This window comes from Lontra canadensis, unplaced genomic scaffold (assembly GCF_010015895.1).
Source record: "Lontra canadensis isolate GAN:19392208 unplaced genomic scaffold, GSC_riverotter_1.0 scaffold42, whole genome shotgun sequence".
Lineage (NCBI taxonomy): Eukaryota > Metazoa > Chordata > Mammalia > Carnivora > Mustelidae > Lontra > Lontra canadensis.
Window position 1 is genome coordinate 1,696,914 of NW_022631036.1, and position 15,188 is coordinate 1,712,101.

General features: G+C 40.0%; 1 pseudogene; it reads left to right on the forward strand.

The window, feature by feature from the left end:
* The first annotated feature begins 724 nt into the window (after positions 1–724).
* On the forward strand, positions 725–10,532 carry LOC116875643 (annotated as a pseudogene).
* Positions 10,533–15,188: the final 4,656 nt, after the last annotated feature.

Sequence of the window (15,188 nt, forward strand, 5' to 3'; positions counted from 1 at the left end):
TAGAATCACAATGCTGTACACCTGAAACTAATGTACCATTATGTATCAACCATACTTGAGTTAAAAAAAAAAGTAGTAGTAGTCATTGAACTTATACCGTGAGCAGGCCGTACTGGTTTATTCTGCCCCCGTAACACAAAGGCATACTGAAAAAGAAGATTCCAGAGACAAAAATTTAACTCCCTCCTCAGTTATTGCAAGGTAATTTTAAAAATTAATAAACGTATATACTATCCAAGCTTACTGAATGTTTTGACCATTTTACAATTCGATAGTGTTTTTGTTTCAAAGTGCAGAATAATTGAAAGGAGTTTTACTCATTAAAATTAGCTATAGTAACTTTTCAGCAGTCTTGGTGCTTTAAAAGCCATCTGGGTATGCTGGTATATGTTATCACAGCAGTTCAACGTCTAGTCAATTAAATCTGAAGAAACCAGTTAGCCAGTAAGCAGTTTGGACCACCTAACAATAAACAACTGGTTTTGTGGATTGCTTCAGCTGAATTGATTACATGCCTCAGAGAAATAGTAGAAACATTTCAATTTGTATGACAGCTTTACATTTCTGCTTTCAAGTAATTATAATCTCTGTTGAGCCAATACTTCCAAAGGAAATACTGTGAAATGTTCTGAATTGGTATCTCATTTGCAATATATTATTATCTTCATTATATTTACCTGAAATAGAAAATTAGCGAAAACAAAACCAAAGTAGAGCAGAATAGATGAGCTGTGTATCCCCAGCCAAAGTTCATCTGGAGAAGTTAAATATGCACAAGATAACTATTTCTGCATACGTGAGGCAACTGGAAAGTGATATGCGTTATCAGCCCACAAATTCAGATGTGCTTCCCTTCAAGTTACTTGAGGCGTTGCCTCATGGCATATCTTTAGATAGTGATGAACTTCAAGAAAATGTCAAGGTCTCCATTCTGTGTTTCAGAGACTTAGGGAACCATTCAGCCATCCATCTTCTTGTTATGTCCATCATAATGACTGTGGTAGCCCTGAACTTGTGCTGGCCAGATACCCAGCTGAGGTGAGCGTAATTGACTCTGGCCCTAATGGCCACCCCTGAGAATGTACCACTTCACTGGGCTCCAAGGTCACAATCCCCCCAGGCAATGACTGAGCACAATGCTGTACAAATGTGTACCTATTCACTTGAAACTCAAAACTTATTCAGTTAGTAGTTTGGTTCGAGGACTCCCTATAGGCCTGGCTCCACATCTCTTGGAACTGTACTACAGTCTGAGACTCTTACTACCGAACCTCCCCTTCCTCTCTGCTTCCACAGGAGTTGGACGTTTGTTTCCATCTGAAGGCTCTTCCTGCCTCGTCCTCCCTCCCCTCCTCACCCTTCACAGCTATTAACCTCTCTTGCACATCTAACCCCACCTTGGAATCTGCTTCTCAGAGGACCTAAACTCATAAAGACAATGATTTTCATACTATCACACAAGATAAAATCAAGATGTTTATGAATGAATTTTAAATAATGGGGTAAGAGGGACATCCAGGTGTCTCAATTGGTTAAGCATCTGCCTTTGGCTCGGGTCATGATCTCAGGATTTTGGGATTGAGTCCCGTGTCAAGTGCCCTGCTCAATGTGGATTCTGGAGTCTGCTTCTCTCTCTTACTCTGCCTCCACCCCCGCTCATGACCTCTCTCCCATTCTCTCTCAAATAAGTAACTAAAATCTTTAAAATAAATGAATAGATAAATAAATAGGGGGAAAGTGTCAGACCTAGAGTAAAAACCACAAAATCTGAAAGTTTACTAGTTTTCTTTATTAGTTTTCTTGTCAGGGTCACAGATCAGCTGTAGGGCCAGTTGATATTTTCTGATATTGCTTCCTTTGTATTTGGCAAATATCCACAGCAGCACATTACTATGATGAAATGTCTGGCTTCTCCTGATAAGCACCCTCTCTTACTCAAAGATTGATGCAGAGATATTGAATACTCTCATGTAAAAATTTATAGGTTTGGAATACATTTTAGATCATCATTGTTTCTACCTAAAAGTGTTTCCTGTTAGAAAAATCATTATGAAACGTTTAGAACATTGTTTGTTTATTTATTTATTTGTTTGTTTATTTTTAAGTAAGCTCTGTGCCCAGAATGAGGCTTGAACACATAACACTGAGATCAAAGGTCCCATGTTCTATTAGTCAAGCCAGATAGGCACCCTTAGAACATTATTATTATTATTGTTATTATTTTTAATAAAATCAGGGACACCTGGGTGACTCAGTTAAGCGTCAGATTCTTGGTTTTAGCTCAGGTCATAATCGCAGGGTCATGAGGTCAAGCCCCGTGTGGGGCTCCATGCTCAGTGTGGAATCTGCTTGAGATTCTCTCCCTGTTCCTGTCCCTCCCCCTCTGCCACTTTGCCCATTTGCACTCACTCTCACTCTCAAATAAATAAATAAAGTCTTGAAAAAAAATAAATAAAAACAAAAATCACCACCTAGTTTCAGCACTCAAAGGTACATGTTGATAGCCAGTTACTATTTCAGTATGCTTTTGTCTCTATCTTTTCTATGCATTATATTTCTGTCTACCCAGATGAGTTAATACTACATATAAATTAGTATCCCTCTTTTCCCTCATGGTATTAAACTTTTTTTATAGAATACTCCTAATGGCTACACAGTATTCCATTGTGCATTAATCTTATTACTCCACTCTCTCACTATTTACTTAACTATTTCCTTATTGTTGGAATTCAGATAATTTCTAATTTGTTGGCTATTGTAAACAGTCTATAATGAATATCTTTGTTCATAAAACTTTTGTCTGCCTTTCGGATTTCCCCCCTTCCTGACCTCCTGATAAGCCTACAGCTGAGAAGAACCAACAGGCTTACTCCCTATATCCACACAGCATGGTAGGAGGACACAGTCCTAGCAGTCAGAAGACTCACTATTCCACTAACTACCTTGGTGCCCTAAGCAAGTCTCTTTACCTCTGAGTCCACAGGTGTACAATCAGGGAGTTGAATTACATAATCTCTCTCATTCCATCCATGTTCAATATTCCTTAAACATTTGCTCCGTGGACCTCACTCCTACCCAGTACCATAATTCTTATGCCTTTTAGAGCTATGTAACACAAAAGAACAGCACTGGTAGTGGATGTTGGGTATTACTATTTTACTGTCTTTATACCATAGAGAACACTACGCATTATATAGGAATATGATTGATTCTGTTACTCTGCTCTCTCCAACTCATATAACTTAGTATTTTTTGTGTGTTTTTAAATTACTTCGGGCTTCTAAGTATTAAGAAGTATAGCTGTGTGAACCTGCTGACCAGCCTTCTAATATTAACCCAAGGCAAAAATATTGTTCATTTGTTAGAATATATTAAAATGTCACATTTAAATTTTTTCTTTTGTGTTTTCTAAATTTAAATCTGGCTCAGTCTTTTTTTTTTAAGATTTACTTATTTATTTATTGAGAGAGAGAGAGAGACAGAGAGACAGAGCTGAAGGGGAGGGGCGGGGTAGAGGGAGAGCATCATCAATCAGATTCCCTGCTGAGCACAGAGCCAGACCTGGTGCTCTATCCCAGTACCCATGAGATCAGGACCTGAGCCAAAACCAAGAGCCAGATGTTCACCTACTGGGCCACCCAGGTGCCCCTCAGTCTTTATTTATAAAGGACTATATTAGGGGACACCTGGGTGGCTCAGTGTAAGTGACTGACTCTTGGTTTCTCCTCAGGTCATGATCTCAGGGTTTTGAGATCGAGCCCTGCATCAGGTTGGGCGTGAAGCCTGCTTAAGATTCTCTCTCCCTCTCCCTGCTTAAACAACAACAACAAAAAGATTGTATTAAGTGTTTCTCTGTGCATGACCTTGTACTAGGAACTGAATTACCAAGATGTTATTTTTGACATCAAGGAATTTCTAGTGGAAAACCACAACAGTAAGGACAAGGAACATCTAAATAACCAGTCTGAAACTCGCTGCCCACCTGGCACTGAGGGCCTCTCTTGGGGCATTGGGAAAGGAGGGCTCTAAAGAATTCTGAGTTTGGAGAGGCTGAAACCAGTGAGATATTGTATTCCTAAGAGAGAAGATACTGTGGATGAAATGAGATTCTGGAAGCTTTCAATGAAGTTGTAAGGCTTAGGTCTACCAGAGAGAATATTTCAAGATCTGGATGTAAATCAGGAAAGATTCTTTTCCTGATATAGGTGGAAACAGAGACATCTGATGTTGTACAGATCAAAAGTAAGTCAGATATAAACTCCAACGGATGATAATAATTCGGGTGAAGCGGGTCTTAGCAAACAGCTGTGCAGATAAGTGATGGGAGTTAGCATGGAGAACTACGGCTCAGGGAGTGGACACACTGAAGTGCTTACCTGAAAAAATGCAATCACTTTCAACTGCACTGGACCTAATGAGATCCCCTTATTGCTTTTAATAACAGCTGCTCTGTATGAAATACAGTGGTTCCAGCTGTTTGCTCACTCATATTGTGAGTTTTATCTGGCTTTGTTACTGGACCCCCAAGACCAGGTTCTTGAGTCTCAATGTCATAGAAATGAACACTGACCATGATACAAAGAAAGCAGGTGGGAGTTTTAGAGATAACTTATATACGAGAAAGCCAATGAGAGAGGAATGTCACTCCCTAAAGGGGTAGCTTGCAAGGCTTATAAAAGCACTTTTCCAAAGGGTGAGGGGCTGTGAGTAGGGAAGCGTTCTACAGTCCCACAGTTATTATCTTGTAGCTGTTACTTTTTAGTGGACACAAGACAGTCGCAGGATGCCTTTCTTTGTGGTTGATGTTCTTTAGGGCTCCTGGAAAATAGAAATACTTGTGGAAGCCAGCTTGGAATTGTTACTTCTTATTTTGCCCAGACAAGCATTACTCCCTGGTGGCTGTTACCTGTCATTTGTTTTCTTTCTCAGAAGGAGGTATTTGTCCCTAAGCCTATGGAAATTTTTTTTTAAGATTTTATTTATTTGACAGAGAGAGATCACAAGTAGAGAGAGAGAGAGAGAGGAGGAAGCAGGCTCCCTGCCTAGCAGAGAGCCCGATGCGGGACTCGATCCCAGGACCCTGAGATCATGACCTGAGCTGAAGGCAGAGAGGCTTAACCCACTGAGCCACCCAGGCAGCCCAAGCCTATGGAAATTTTAACCCTTGCCTCAGACTAGCGAATTTACAGGAGTTTAAGTCCCTCTGGCTTTCCCTATATTGTCTCAGCTTTGCAATCAAGAAATCTCTGTGGGGCTTGGGAAATGTTAAGAAAAATATCGCCTACCCCCTAAATGGACTTAAGGTAGAGAGAGTGAAATGTACTACCATTTTGAGAATGCTGATATTACCAAGAACCAGCTAATGCTAAGCTAGGATATGTTTTCCAAATGAGGATATTTTAATAGGCTAATTGGTGCCCAGCGTCCTATGCTTCCCAGACATTAATTTTAGGAACTTGAAATTCTAGCACAGAAGAGCCTTAGTTTGAGCTTCCCTAAAAGCAAAGTGTGAAACAAGAACTGGGGTGTGGTAGTTGAATTGGGAGGTGATTGCAGGGAGCAAGAGTGAAGCTGCTGAGACAGAGAGACAGGAGAAGTAATAATGCATGGTGACTTCCTGAGTGAAAAAGAGGCCAGAACAGGAGACTTCTTACTGCTGTGGACATCAGGGTCTCAGTCCCACAACAGACCGTCAGAGGAGCTGTGGAGAATGTTTCTCAGAATTATCCCACTGAAGGACAAGGAGACTGGGGATTGACTCCCTAACTTCTTCATTCAGTGAAGTTTGTCTTCTAATGCATTAATTACCCCCACACTTCTGGATCACATCTATTTGGACCAAAAAGACTTAGGAGGAAGTGCTAAAGCAAAACGCAGATTGATCCCCTAGTGTGTGCCTGAGGTAAGACATTGGCCATTTACAGGGACTGTCCACTGAGCAGCTCCCATGCCCCATCCTGAGGTCTGAGGGGTGGAGGGCCATGGTCTGAAGCCTGTGGAGCATGGCCACCATTGACTTAATATGGTCACTGCCACTCTCATTAGTGTGTTCCTTCTTGTATTAGCAAAGGGTCCCTCTTCCTGGGCAACACAGTCACTGGTAGGTTCTCTGGTGTCCTTTAGTAAACCAGTTTGAACATGGCCTTTCTGACTCTTCTCTCCATACTTCATCTAGGCAGTTGCAACATCTCTTCTGTGTTTATTGTAAGCTATTGTCATATCCAACCATCAAAGAATCCAGCTAGCAACCTATTAAGGGTCCTTACCAGGAAGTTTAATCCTGCATCATGGGAAGGTGCTTCCAGGTCAGTAATTGCTTCCGTACAGAACTTTATGTCCCACGCCCTTGATTGAGCGTCTTCAAGGTCTACTCCCACACACATCTCTAGGTTCCTACCAGGACATACTGGTAAGATCCTGCAGTTCTTCCAGGAGTGTGCTCTCTGCTTCTGCAGCAGGCACTGCTTGAGCTATGCCAACAGCTGGCCCTAACTATTCATCTGATGGCAATGGTGAAAGGTGTGGGTAGACCTGGAAAGGATGGGTGTCATCTTACTTCCACCTCAGGTGAAGGCTTCATGTCATCTGTTGGCAAAGGGTTGGGGGGGGGCTCCTCTTCTCTAGCAAGATGGAGGGGAATGTTTCTTCCCACTCTGAAGAATCTAGGGCTTCAGAATTCTCAGGCACATCCATGAAATATGTCTCAACATCTACTCCTTCCTTATGAGACCTCTGATCTTACCAAAAGAAAACCTGTCAATGACAAGCAGTCTCCTTACTAGCACATCTGTCACCCACCAGTTGAAGAGAAGCAGCTCAATAATGCTACCAAGAACACTTTCTGGGCTTCACAGCATGCCCTGAATTGATAGACCATTCTCTTTCTTCCAGGTTTTTGAAGCAGATAATAAAAGTCGGCCAACTCTCAATCTTCATACTTACCCTCATAACTACTAGAGCTACTGTGGAAGTCAGTGCTTCCCCCTTCTACCTAAACCTCATGCCAGCTCTCCGCTAGTGAGATTCTTAGCAGTTATGAGGATGAGCTCACCAGAGGTTCTCTCCATGCCACACACCACTGGCACTAGGGTCCTTGCTTTCATCTCACGAGTTTCAGTGTCCTATCCTGAGGGCCTGCTTTTTCTAGCACTTCCATTTCCAACTGTCTTGCTTTAGGTTCCCCTAAACTGACATATCATTTGAGCAAACTTCCACAGCTTCTGAGAAAGCATTAAGAAAAGTAGAGAGATACCATGCATACACTTGAGGTAGGATGTTGTCCATATGCATGGAATTGTTCATATGACTACTGAAATCAGGCAGGCCAGGAGTGTGGCTCAGGGTGCTCCAATGGGCTGCGACAAGATATTAGTGAACTAGATGGAACTCAGGAAAACCAACAGACATTTTAGACCCTTGGATAATCTCCCCAAAACCATCAAAAGAAGAATACATATAAAATTCATTAAAATAGGGGCACCTGGGTGGCTCAGTGGGTTAAAGCCTCTGCCTTCGGCTCAGGTCATGATCCCAGGGTCCTGGGATCGAGCCCCACATCGGGCTCTCTGCTCAGCAGGGAGCCTGCTTCCCCCTCTCTCTCTGCCTGCCCCTCTGCCTACTTGTGACCTCTCTCTCTCTCTCTCTGTCAAATAAATAAAAAAATATATATATGTATATATATGCATATATATATATATATATATATATATATATATATATATATATAAAATTCATTAAAGTAACTTCTTTAGTCAAAAGAATGTATGCCAGTGGTTTAAAGCTAAGACCCATGGAGAGAAGTGTTTTACTTTCCCAGGGACCAAACAAACAAAATGCTCAAAGATTGCCTGAAAGACATAGCTCAGACATTTTAGAATAAACTAGAAAGAGGGGACAGTGATTGTTCCAACTGAGTGGGATGAAAAAGAACAGGCAGTGCCTGGAAAGATACCAGGCAATTCTTTACTTCTGAGGTACACTAATAAAGTCGGGAAGCTAGGAGTCTGTGTATTTAAGATTATTTTGAATATAGTTTACCCAGAAGGACCTGCCATTGGCGGAAACACCTTTCATGGTGCCATGTGTGGAAAGTCCTGCACAGAGGGGCAAAGCATTCATAGCATCCTAAGCCTGTGAATCTAGAGTCTTATTCAAGGTATGGAGGACCTTGTTCTCTCACCCCCAGCAAACCTCAGGTGGGAGCAGCAGAAAGTTGTGTAAGAAAAGCAGCAACACCATCTGTCCAAGGAGCTGTCTACCTGGGACTCAACGTAGGGATGTTTGCTTTACACATAACTGGAAAAGAAATAGCTTCCAGCTGGCTGCAGCTCTATGTTAGGATAGGATATGTGTTAAGATTGGCTAATTGCTCTAGCAGACCACCCCAAATCTCAATGGCTTACACCCACACCAAAGGTTTAATTCTTGCTCATTTCATAATGCCATCAAGTTGGCAGGGACTCAGAGGTCCCAACTTCTTTCATACTGTGGCTCCACTGTTCCCTGAGCCTTGAAGTCCTCCACTAGATCTTCTGCCTCCATCCAGCCCAAGTGCAGAGGGAGAGAGAGACAGAGAATGATGAGTGAGGGTGGAAGACCACTTGGGAGGTGGAGACCTGATTTCTATCTACATTCTTTTACCCAGCACTAGTCACATGGTCCCACCTAGACATGGGTTTGGGAAAAGTAGTCTTCCTGTGAGCCCAGGAGGGAAGTGAAAGAGTCCAGTGAATACAGAGAAATGTCTCTGCCACAAGCTGTATTCTATATATAATTGCACTAAATGATGTCCACCAGAGAAAAGATTACCACTGACATAATCCTAAAAACTCAATTCTTTACACATTCTAATTTTGGTTAAGAAATCACTTAAATTGATGCTCTTATCATTTCTCCCTGACGGCTGGAAAGAACTTATTTTCTGGGCTTTCCTCCCTAAGTTCTGTCAAGTTCCTGCCCAAATGTCACTTCTCAGTGAGGCCTATCTGGAGCATCCCATTTAAAATTGCAACCCATCCATCTCATCTTATCACTCTAACTCTGCCCTATTTTTCCCCAAGGCATGTATCATAATCTCACTTAATACATTATTTATTATATTTCTTTTTTATGGAATGCCTTCCCTCCTTGAAATTTAAGCTCTAGTAGGGCAGGTGCTTTTGTCTGATTTGATCACTGAGTATTCTGATGCCTAAAACTGTTCCTGGCACATGGTAGGCATAATGAATGAATGAATGAATAAATGAATAATGAACAAATGAATAGGGGGAGCCACAGGCATTCATCAAGAAGGAACCCAGAAACAAATCTGTATATCCACGTTCATGGTACCATTATTCACAATAGCCAAAACATGGAAATAGCCCAAATGTCCATGGAGAGATTAATGGATGAACAAAAAGTGGTGTACACATCCAATGGAATATTATTCAGCCTTAAGAAGGAAAGCTCTAGCAATCCCACTTCTGGGTATGTAGCCAAAGAACTGAAATCAGGGTCTTGAAGAAATATCTGCACAACTATATTCATAGCAGTGCCATTCACAAGAGCCAAGAGGTGAAAGCAATCCACATGTCCATTGACTAATGAATGGGTAAACACATGTATATACATACAATGGGGTATTAGTCAGCCTTAAAAAAAGAAAGAAATCCTTTTTCATGCTACCATGTGCGTGAACCTTGAGAACATTATGCTAAGTGAAATAAGCCACTCTCTGTGTTCTCAATCTTCCTTCTGGAGCCATTTCAGAAGGAGGGAACTCAATTGATATAACTGACACAGAGTTCAGTCAGAACCTGGAATTCAGCAATATGGATCAGATTTGATCAAATGATGATGTGTTTATGGCCAACTCATAGCCCTCAGATGACAGGAGCAGCAACACAGAGTCACCTTCTCCTGTTTGCCAGGAGCCATCTCCAAGCCCAGCAACAAGACCCCCGCAATTCTGCATACTTATAGTGGCCTACAAAAGAGATGAACTATGTGCGCAACTTCTCCTGGTGGACCACAGACCAGCAACAGATCCAAGTCATTCACTTGCTAGGAATCTATGATGTGGTAGAGTTGAAATTTGCAGAGAATGGCACAAATGGCCAATCCGAATGGGTATGCTGTGGTGGTAAAAGCTTCGGAAAACTCTGTTCACAAATTACTGACTTCTCCCAGGAAAAGTTCTTAACAGAGAAAAAGTGGACGTGGGACCAGCCACTTGGTAGAGCCTGTCACAGTTTGAGGCATACTGTCAGAAATGTGTGTCTGAGTCTCAAGAGGGGGGATATCTCCATGGAACCACTCCTGAGATTCTAGTGATTCTGCTGTTGGTAGGACCACACTTTCAGAACCTTGTACCCTCATCTACCTGGGAAATAGGCCCCATGTGTGCTGCCCACTTCACTTGCCCTTCTTCAGCCCTTCACTTGTTGCATCTGCCACCACTCCCAGTTCCATCCCCACCACCTCCCTCCTCAAGACTTGGAGTCCCTCCTTTTCTCCCTGGAATCCACTATAAGCATCTCATGCCTCTTTAAATTACAGAGACAACCAAGTAAGTAAGTTGATAGTTTAAGGAAAAAAATATATAGAATATGAGAAAGTGGGGAAATTTTTTCTCCCCATTTTTTGTTTTGTTTTTACTCAAAGACACAATTTTTAGTTTTAATTTCTGACAGCAAAAAGGAAAAAAAAAAAGGCCTCGCCTCATTTCCCATGTTGTCAGTGATTTGTCTTTCTGATAACTTGAAAACTAGTAAATTTGGTGATGCTGTCAATCTTTTTTACTGCCTTGCATCTTTTCCCTTTTGCAACAAAATATTTTTAAATAATAAAATAGGATTGTTAACTGTTAAAAACTAAAAAACATAAATATTATATGATTCCATTTATTGAAGTATCTAAAGTAGTCAAATTCATAGGAACAGAAGTGGAGTGGTAGTTACCAGGGAGTGGGGGAGAAGAGAATGAGGATTTACTGTTTAATGGGTACAGAGTTTGAGTTTGAGAAGATGAAAATGCTCTTCACTGGCCTGACTCCCACTAAGAATGGACATCGTTCAGGAGTGTTGCAAGTTTGGTTCATTTCAATAGGATACTGGTCATTGTGCCCAATATTGATAGATGATGTATTACATTGTGCATTTCTATATATATTACAAAGTGTTCTTCTGATTGTGACAAGAAAGTTAGAGTGGACCAAATATTTTGAAGGAGCTAGCTCAAAGGTGCTGCCATTGGCCACACTGAATAATATAAACTTAAATATCCATAACTCCCATAGTGGAACTGAGAGAGAGAGAGGGATAGAAAAAGAGAAAAGAGAAAAAGATTTCCTTTATTGAAAAATAATATATATAGCAGAAGATAGTAAGTATAGAAGAAATGGTTTAGTGAGAAATCACCATTTTGCAACCCTTTTTAAAAACTGATTCAAGCAAGGATAAACAGAGGATGCTAACACCATTCAGTGGAAGTTTGTTGGAGAAGAAGATAGTTAGGTTATTCGAATTATCACCCCACAGACTCTTTTAATTAAAAAGGGGGGAAGATATTTACAATGAAGATATCTCACAGACACACTTTAACCAAGTTATCAAAATTTCTCATTAATAACAGAACAACTGACATTCTACACCTCTTTCTCATAAGCTACAAAAGAAACTATACAGTATCATCTGTGTAGTATTCTTGCCAAAATGTTTAACTTGAATCTAATCATAGGGCCAACACAGAATTATGGTACATTCTACAAGACAACAGCTCAGACTTCAAAATGTCAGTGTCAGGAAAGGAAAAAGAAAAGGTGGAGGGAAGCTATTCTATGTTAAAGAGGACTAAAGAGACCTAACAGTCATACAGCACGCATAAATCTGGATTTCATCTTGGATTTTTAAAATATAATATAAATGCCATTGCGGGGTAAGTGGAAACTTAAATATGGACTGTATATTAGGTGATATTGTCAAATCAATGTTAAATTTTTGTAAATGATAATGGGTGGAATGTCACTGAGAATGTCATGTGGAGTGGAGTGTATTATATTTGCAACTTATTTTTATTTTTTAAGATTTTATTTATTAATTTGAGAGAGAGAGTGAGAAATCATAAGCCAGGGGAGGAGCAGAGGGTGAGGGAGAAGCAGACTCCTCACTGAGATCCTGAGATCATGACCTAGTCTGAACCCTGAGATCATGACCTAATCTGAAGACAGATGATTAACCAACTGAGCTACCCAGGTGTCCCTGCAACTTATTTTTAAGTGATTAATAGAATATTTTTATGTATCATATGTAGCATGTTGAAGTGCTATTTACACATGTAAATAGAAATAGAGACAGAGACAGAAAATAGAAATAATGACCAACCTAGTAACAATAAGCATCTCTAGTGCCTAAATTGTGATCTTGAAATAATATTTTTCACTAGAAGAAACTGGAGTCTGTGGACAAAAATGGCTGATCCAAGTCTGTGACAGAAAATGACAAGATGATCCTGGAATATCTTGTTTACCCAATACCAAAGAAATTATCAGACTGCTAGGGTCACCTCAGAAAAATTCAGAAGACAACATAAAGTTTTCACTGGTCAAAGATGGGGCAAGTGGAGCTTCAATCGTGATAATAGTAATTTTGATGGATTGAAACTAATTAAATATGTTTAAATCTATGAAGTCATAATGATATGTATATATGTGTATGTGCTTACATAATATGTGTATACATATATATTTATATAAATATATACATATATATAAAGAATTGATCACCTTCAGAATGTGATTGGAGTCAGTCCATTATCCTGAAAAATTATTTAAGTAAAAACAAAGAGGGGCACCTGGGTGGCTCAGTCTGTCGAGCATCTGACTTGTCATTTCAGCTCAGGTCATGATCTCATGGGTCCTGAGATTATGCCCCCAACAGGCTCCATGCTCAGAGGGGAGTCTGCTTGAGATTCTCTCACTCTGTTTCACTCACTCTCTCTGTCTCTCTCTAAAATAAATAAATAAATCTTTTAAATAAATAAATAAAAGCAAAGAATCAAGGATCTATCCTGCTTTCCTATATGAACTATACCACTGGGTAGCCAAATAAGAGATTAGGGGAAATATCTCTTTATTAATAGTATTTAACAAATGAAATAGAAATTATTAAAATTAGAATATGTCCATTTTGTAAACAAAATTAACTACTAGATATAGACACTAATCCTCAGTGGCTGTTAACATCACTCTGAGGGGGTAGACAATCAGATGTGCTTCCTACAGAACTGCCCAACACCTCGTATGCTCTTGCCTAAAGGATCAAACGTGAGACTGGTCCAGTCCCTGGATCCAGCTGCCAATTAGCAGGAAACAGAGAGGACAGAGGAACATGTTGAATTATACCTTGAATTTATAATCAGCAAATTTCAGTCTGTGGGAGATTCTGCCAGTCAAAGGACCCAAACAGAAAGTAAGAAAAAGACAGAGATGATTAGGTTAAAACTTAAAGGACATCTTTTTTTTTTTAATGGGTAAATCTAAATTATAATGTCTAGAACATTTTATCACAACTGGGGGGTGAAACTATTTGCAAAGCAGCAATTACTATAGAAGTAATGGGGGAAGACAGTGTTCATCATTGGGATGAATCTCATGGAAAGGAGCTCCTGCAGTGGAAGGCAAAGTTGTACATTTTTACCTGGGTTGTAGTTACAAGGGTGTTCATGTTTATAAAAATTCATTGCCATATATTCACTTCGTGTAGTTTTCTATATCTTTATTTTACATTCCAAAAATAGCACATGTTTTAAAAGAGAGAAAGATACTTAGGAGACACAACAACAAGTACAATATGTAGCCCTTGTTTGGATCCTGATTTGAACAAGCCAATTATAAAATATTTATGAGATAATCAGGAAAATTAGAACATTGACTAGATCTTTGATAACATTTGGGATTATTGTTTAATTATAGATGTGATAATACTACTGTGTGTTTTAGAAAAAGAGTATTATTTAAAGATACACACTGGAATATTTTAGATAACGTTTGAGATTTTTAATCCATTGAGGATAGAAATGGCAGGTAGGGGTATAAATGAAACAAATTGGCAAATGTTGCTAATTGGGGAGACTGGTTTCAGAGTACATGGGGGTTCATTATATTATTCCCTCAACTTTTTAAAATTGATTAATTATTTTAAAGATTTTATTTTATTTATTTGAGAGAGAGCAAGCGTGAGCAGGGGGAGGGGCAGAGGGAGAGGGATAAGCAGACTCCCCACTGAGCAGGGAGCCCAGTGTAGGGCTTGATCCCAGGACCGTGGGATCATGACCTGAGCCAAAGGGAGATGCTTAGCCAACTGAGCCACCCACACATCCCCATTCCCTCAACTTTAGTGCATATTTGAAGTTTTCCATAACAAAAAATTCTTTCATTGTCATGATTTGGATGAGTTGTTCATAAGCTAATGAGACACGGACACAAAAGAGCTGTGTGTCGATTGCAGGAGCAGCTTCCTCTCTTTTTAATGAACTGTCGTGAAAATTCTGTCTTCATGGGATGATTATTTAAGTAAAACCAAAACTTCACAGCCAGGTGAATACCGAATATCCCAGGGCTTCTTTCAGACGAGACTGGCAAAATAAAACACGTATTAACTCCTCTCTAGAGGTCTGGAGACTATGAAGCACAGACTAAAATGCAGTGAATGTACCGTCTGGGAGCCGATGTCCAGATTGGTGCACCTTAGAGGACAGAACCTTCCATATTCTGTGGAGTTTCAGGCCCAGACCCAAAATCTGTCTTTGAAACACCTCCCACACTTGTTGAACAGCTGCTCAATCTCAAGTTAGCACCCAAAGGAAAACATAATAATATGGGTTGTTTTTTAAGGCCTCGCTGCCTCAATTTTATTATGCAGGCATCAGCACCATATGCCTACTGGTGCGGCAAATTGAGAAGAAAATGCTCCTATGACCGTGCTGCTGATTTTAAAAATAACATATCTAATGAGCCAGCTGTGATTAGACAAAAAAATAATAATAATAATCATTTCTGCAGTTTGTTTCATCCTAAACAGTTCTCAAATATTACTCTCTCTTTACAGAACTCTAATACAGATATCATACAGATGGTCCATTTGACAGCTTCTATTTTAAACAAGCCACCAGGGAAATCATTGTTTCTATCAAGCCGTAGAAAAAAATAG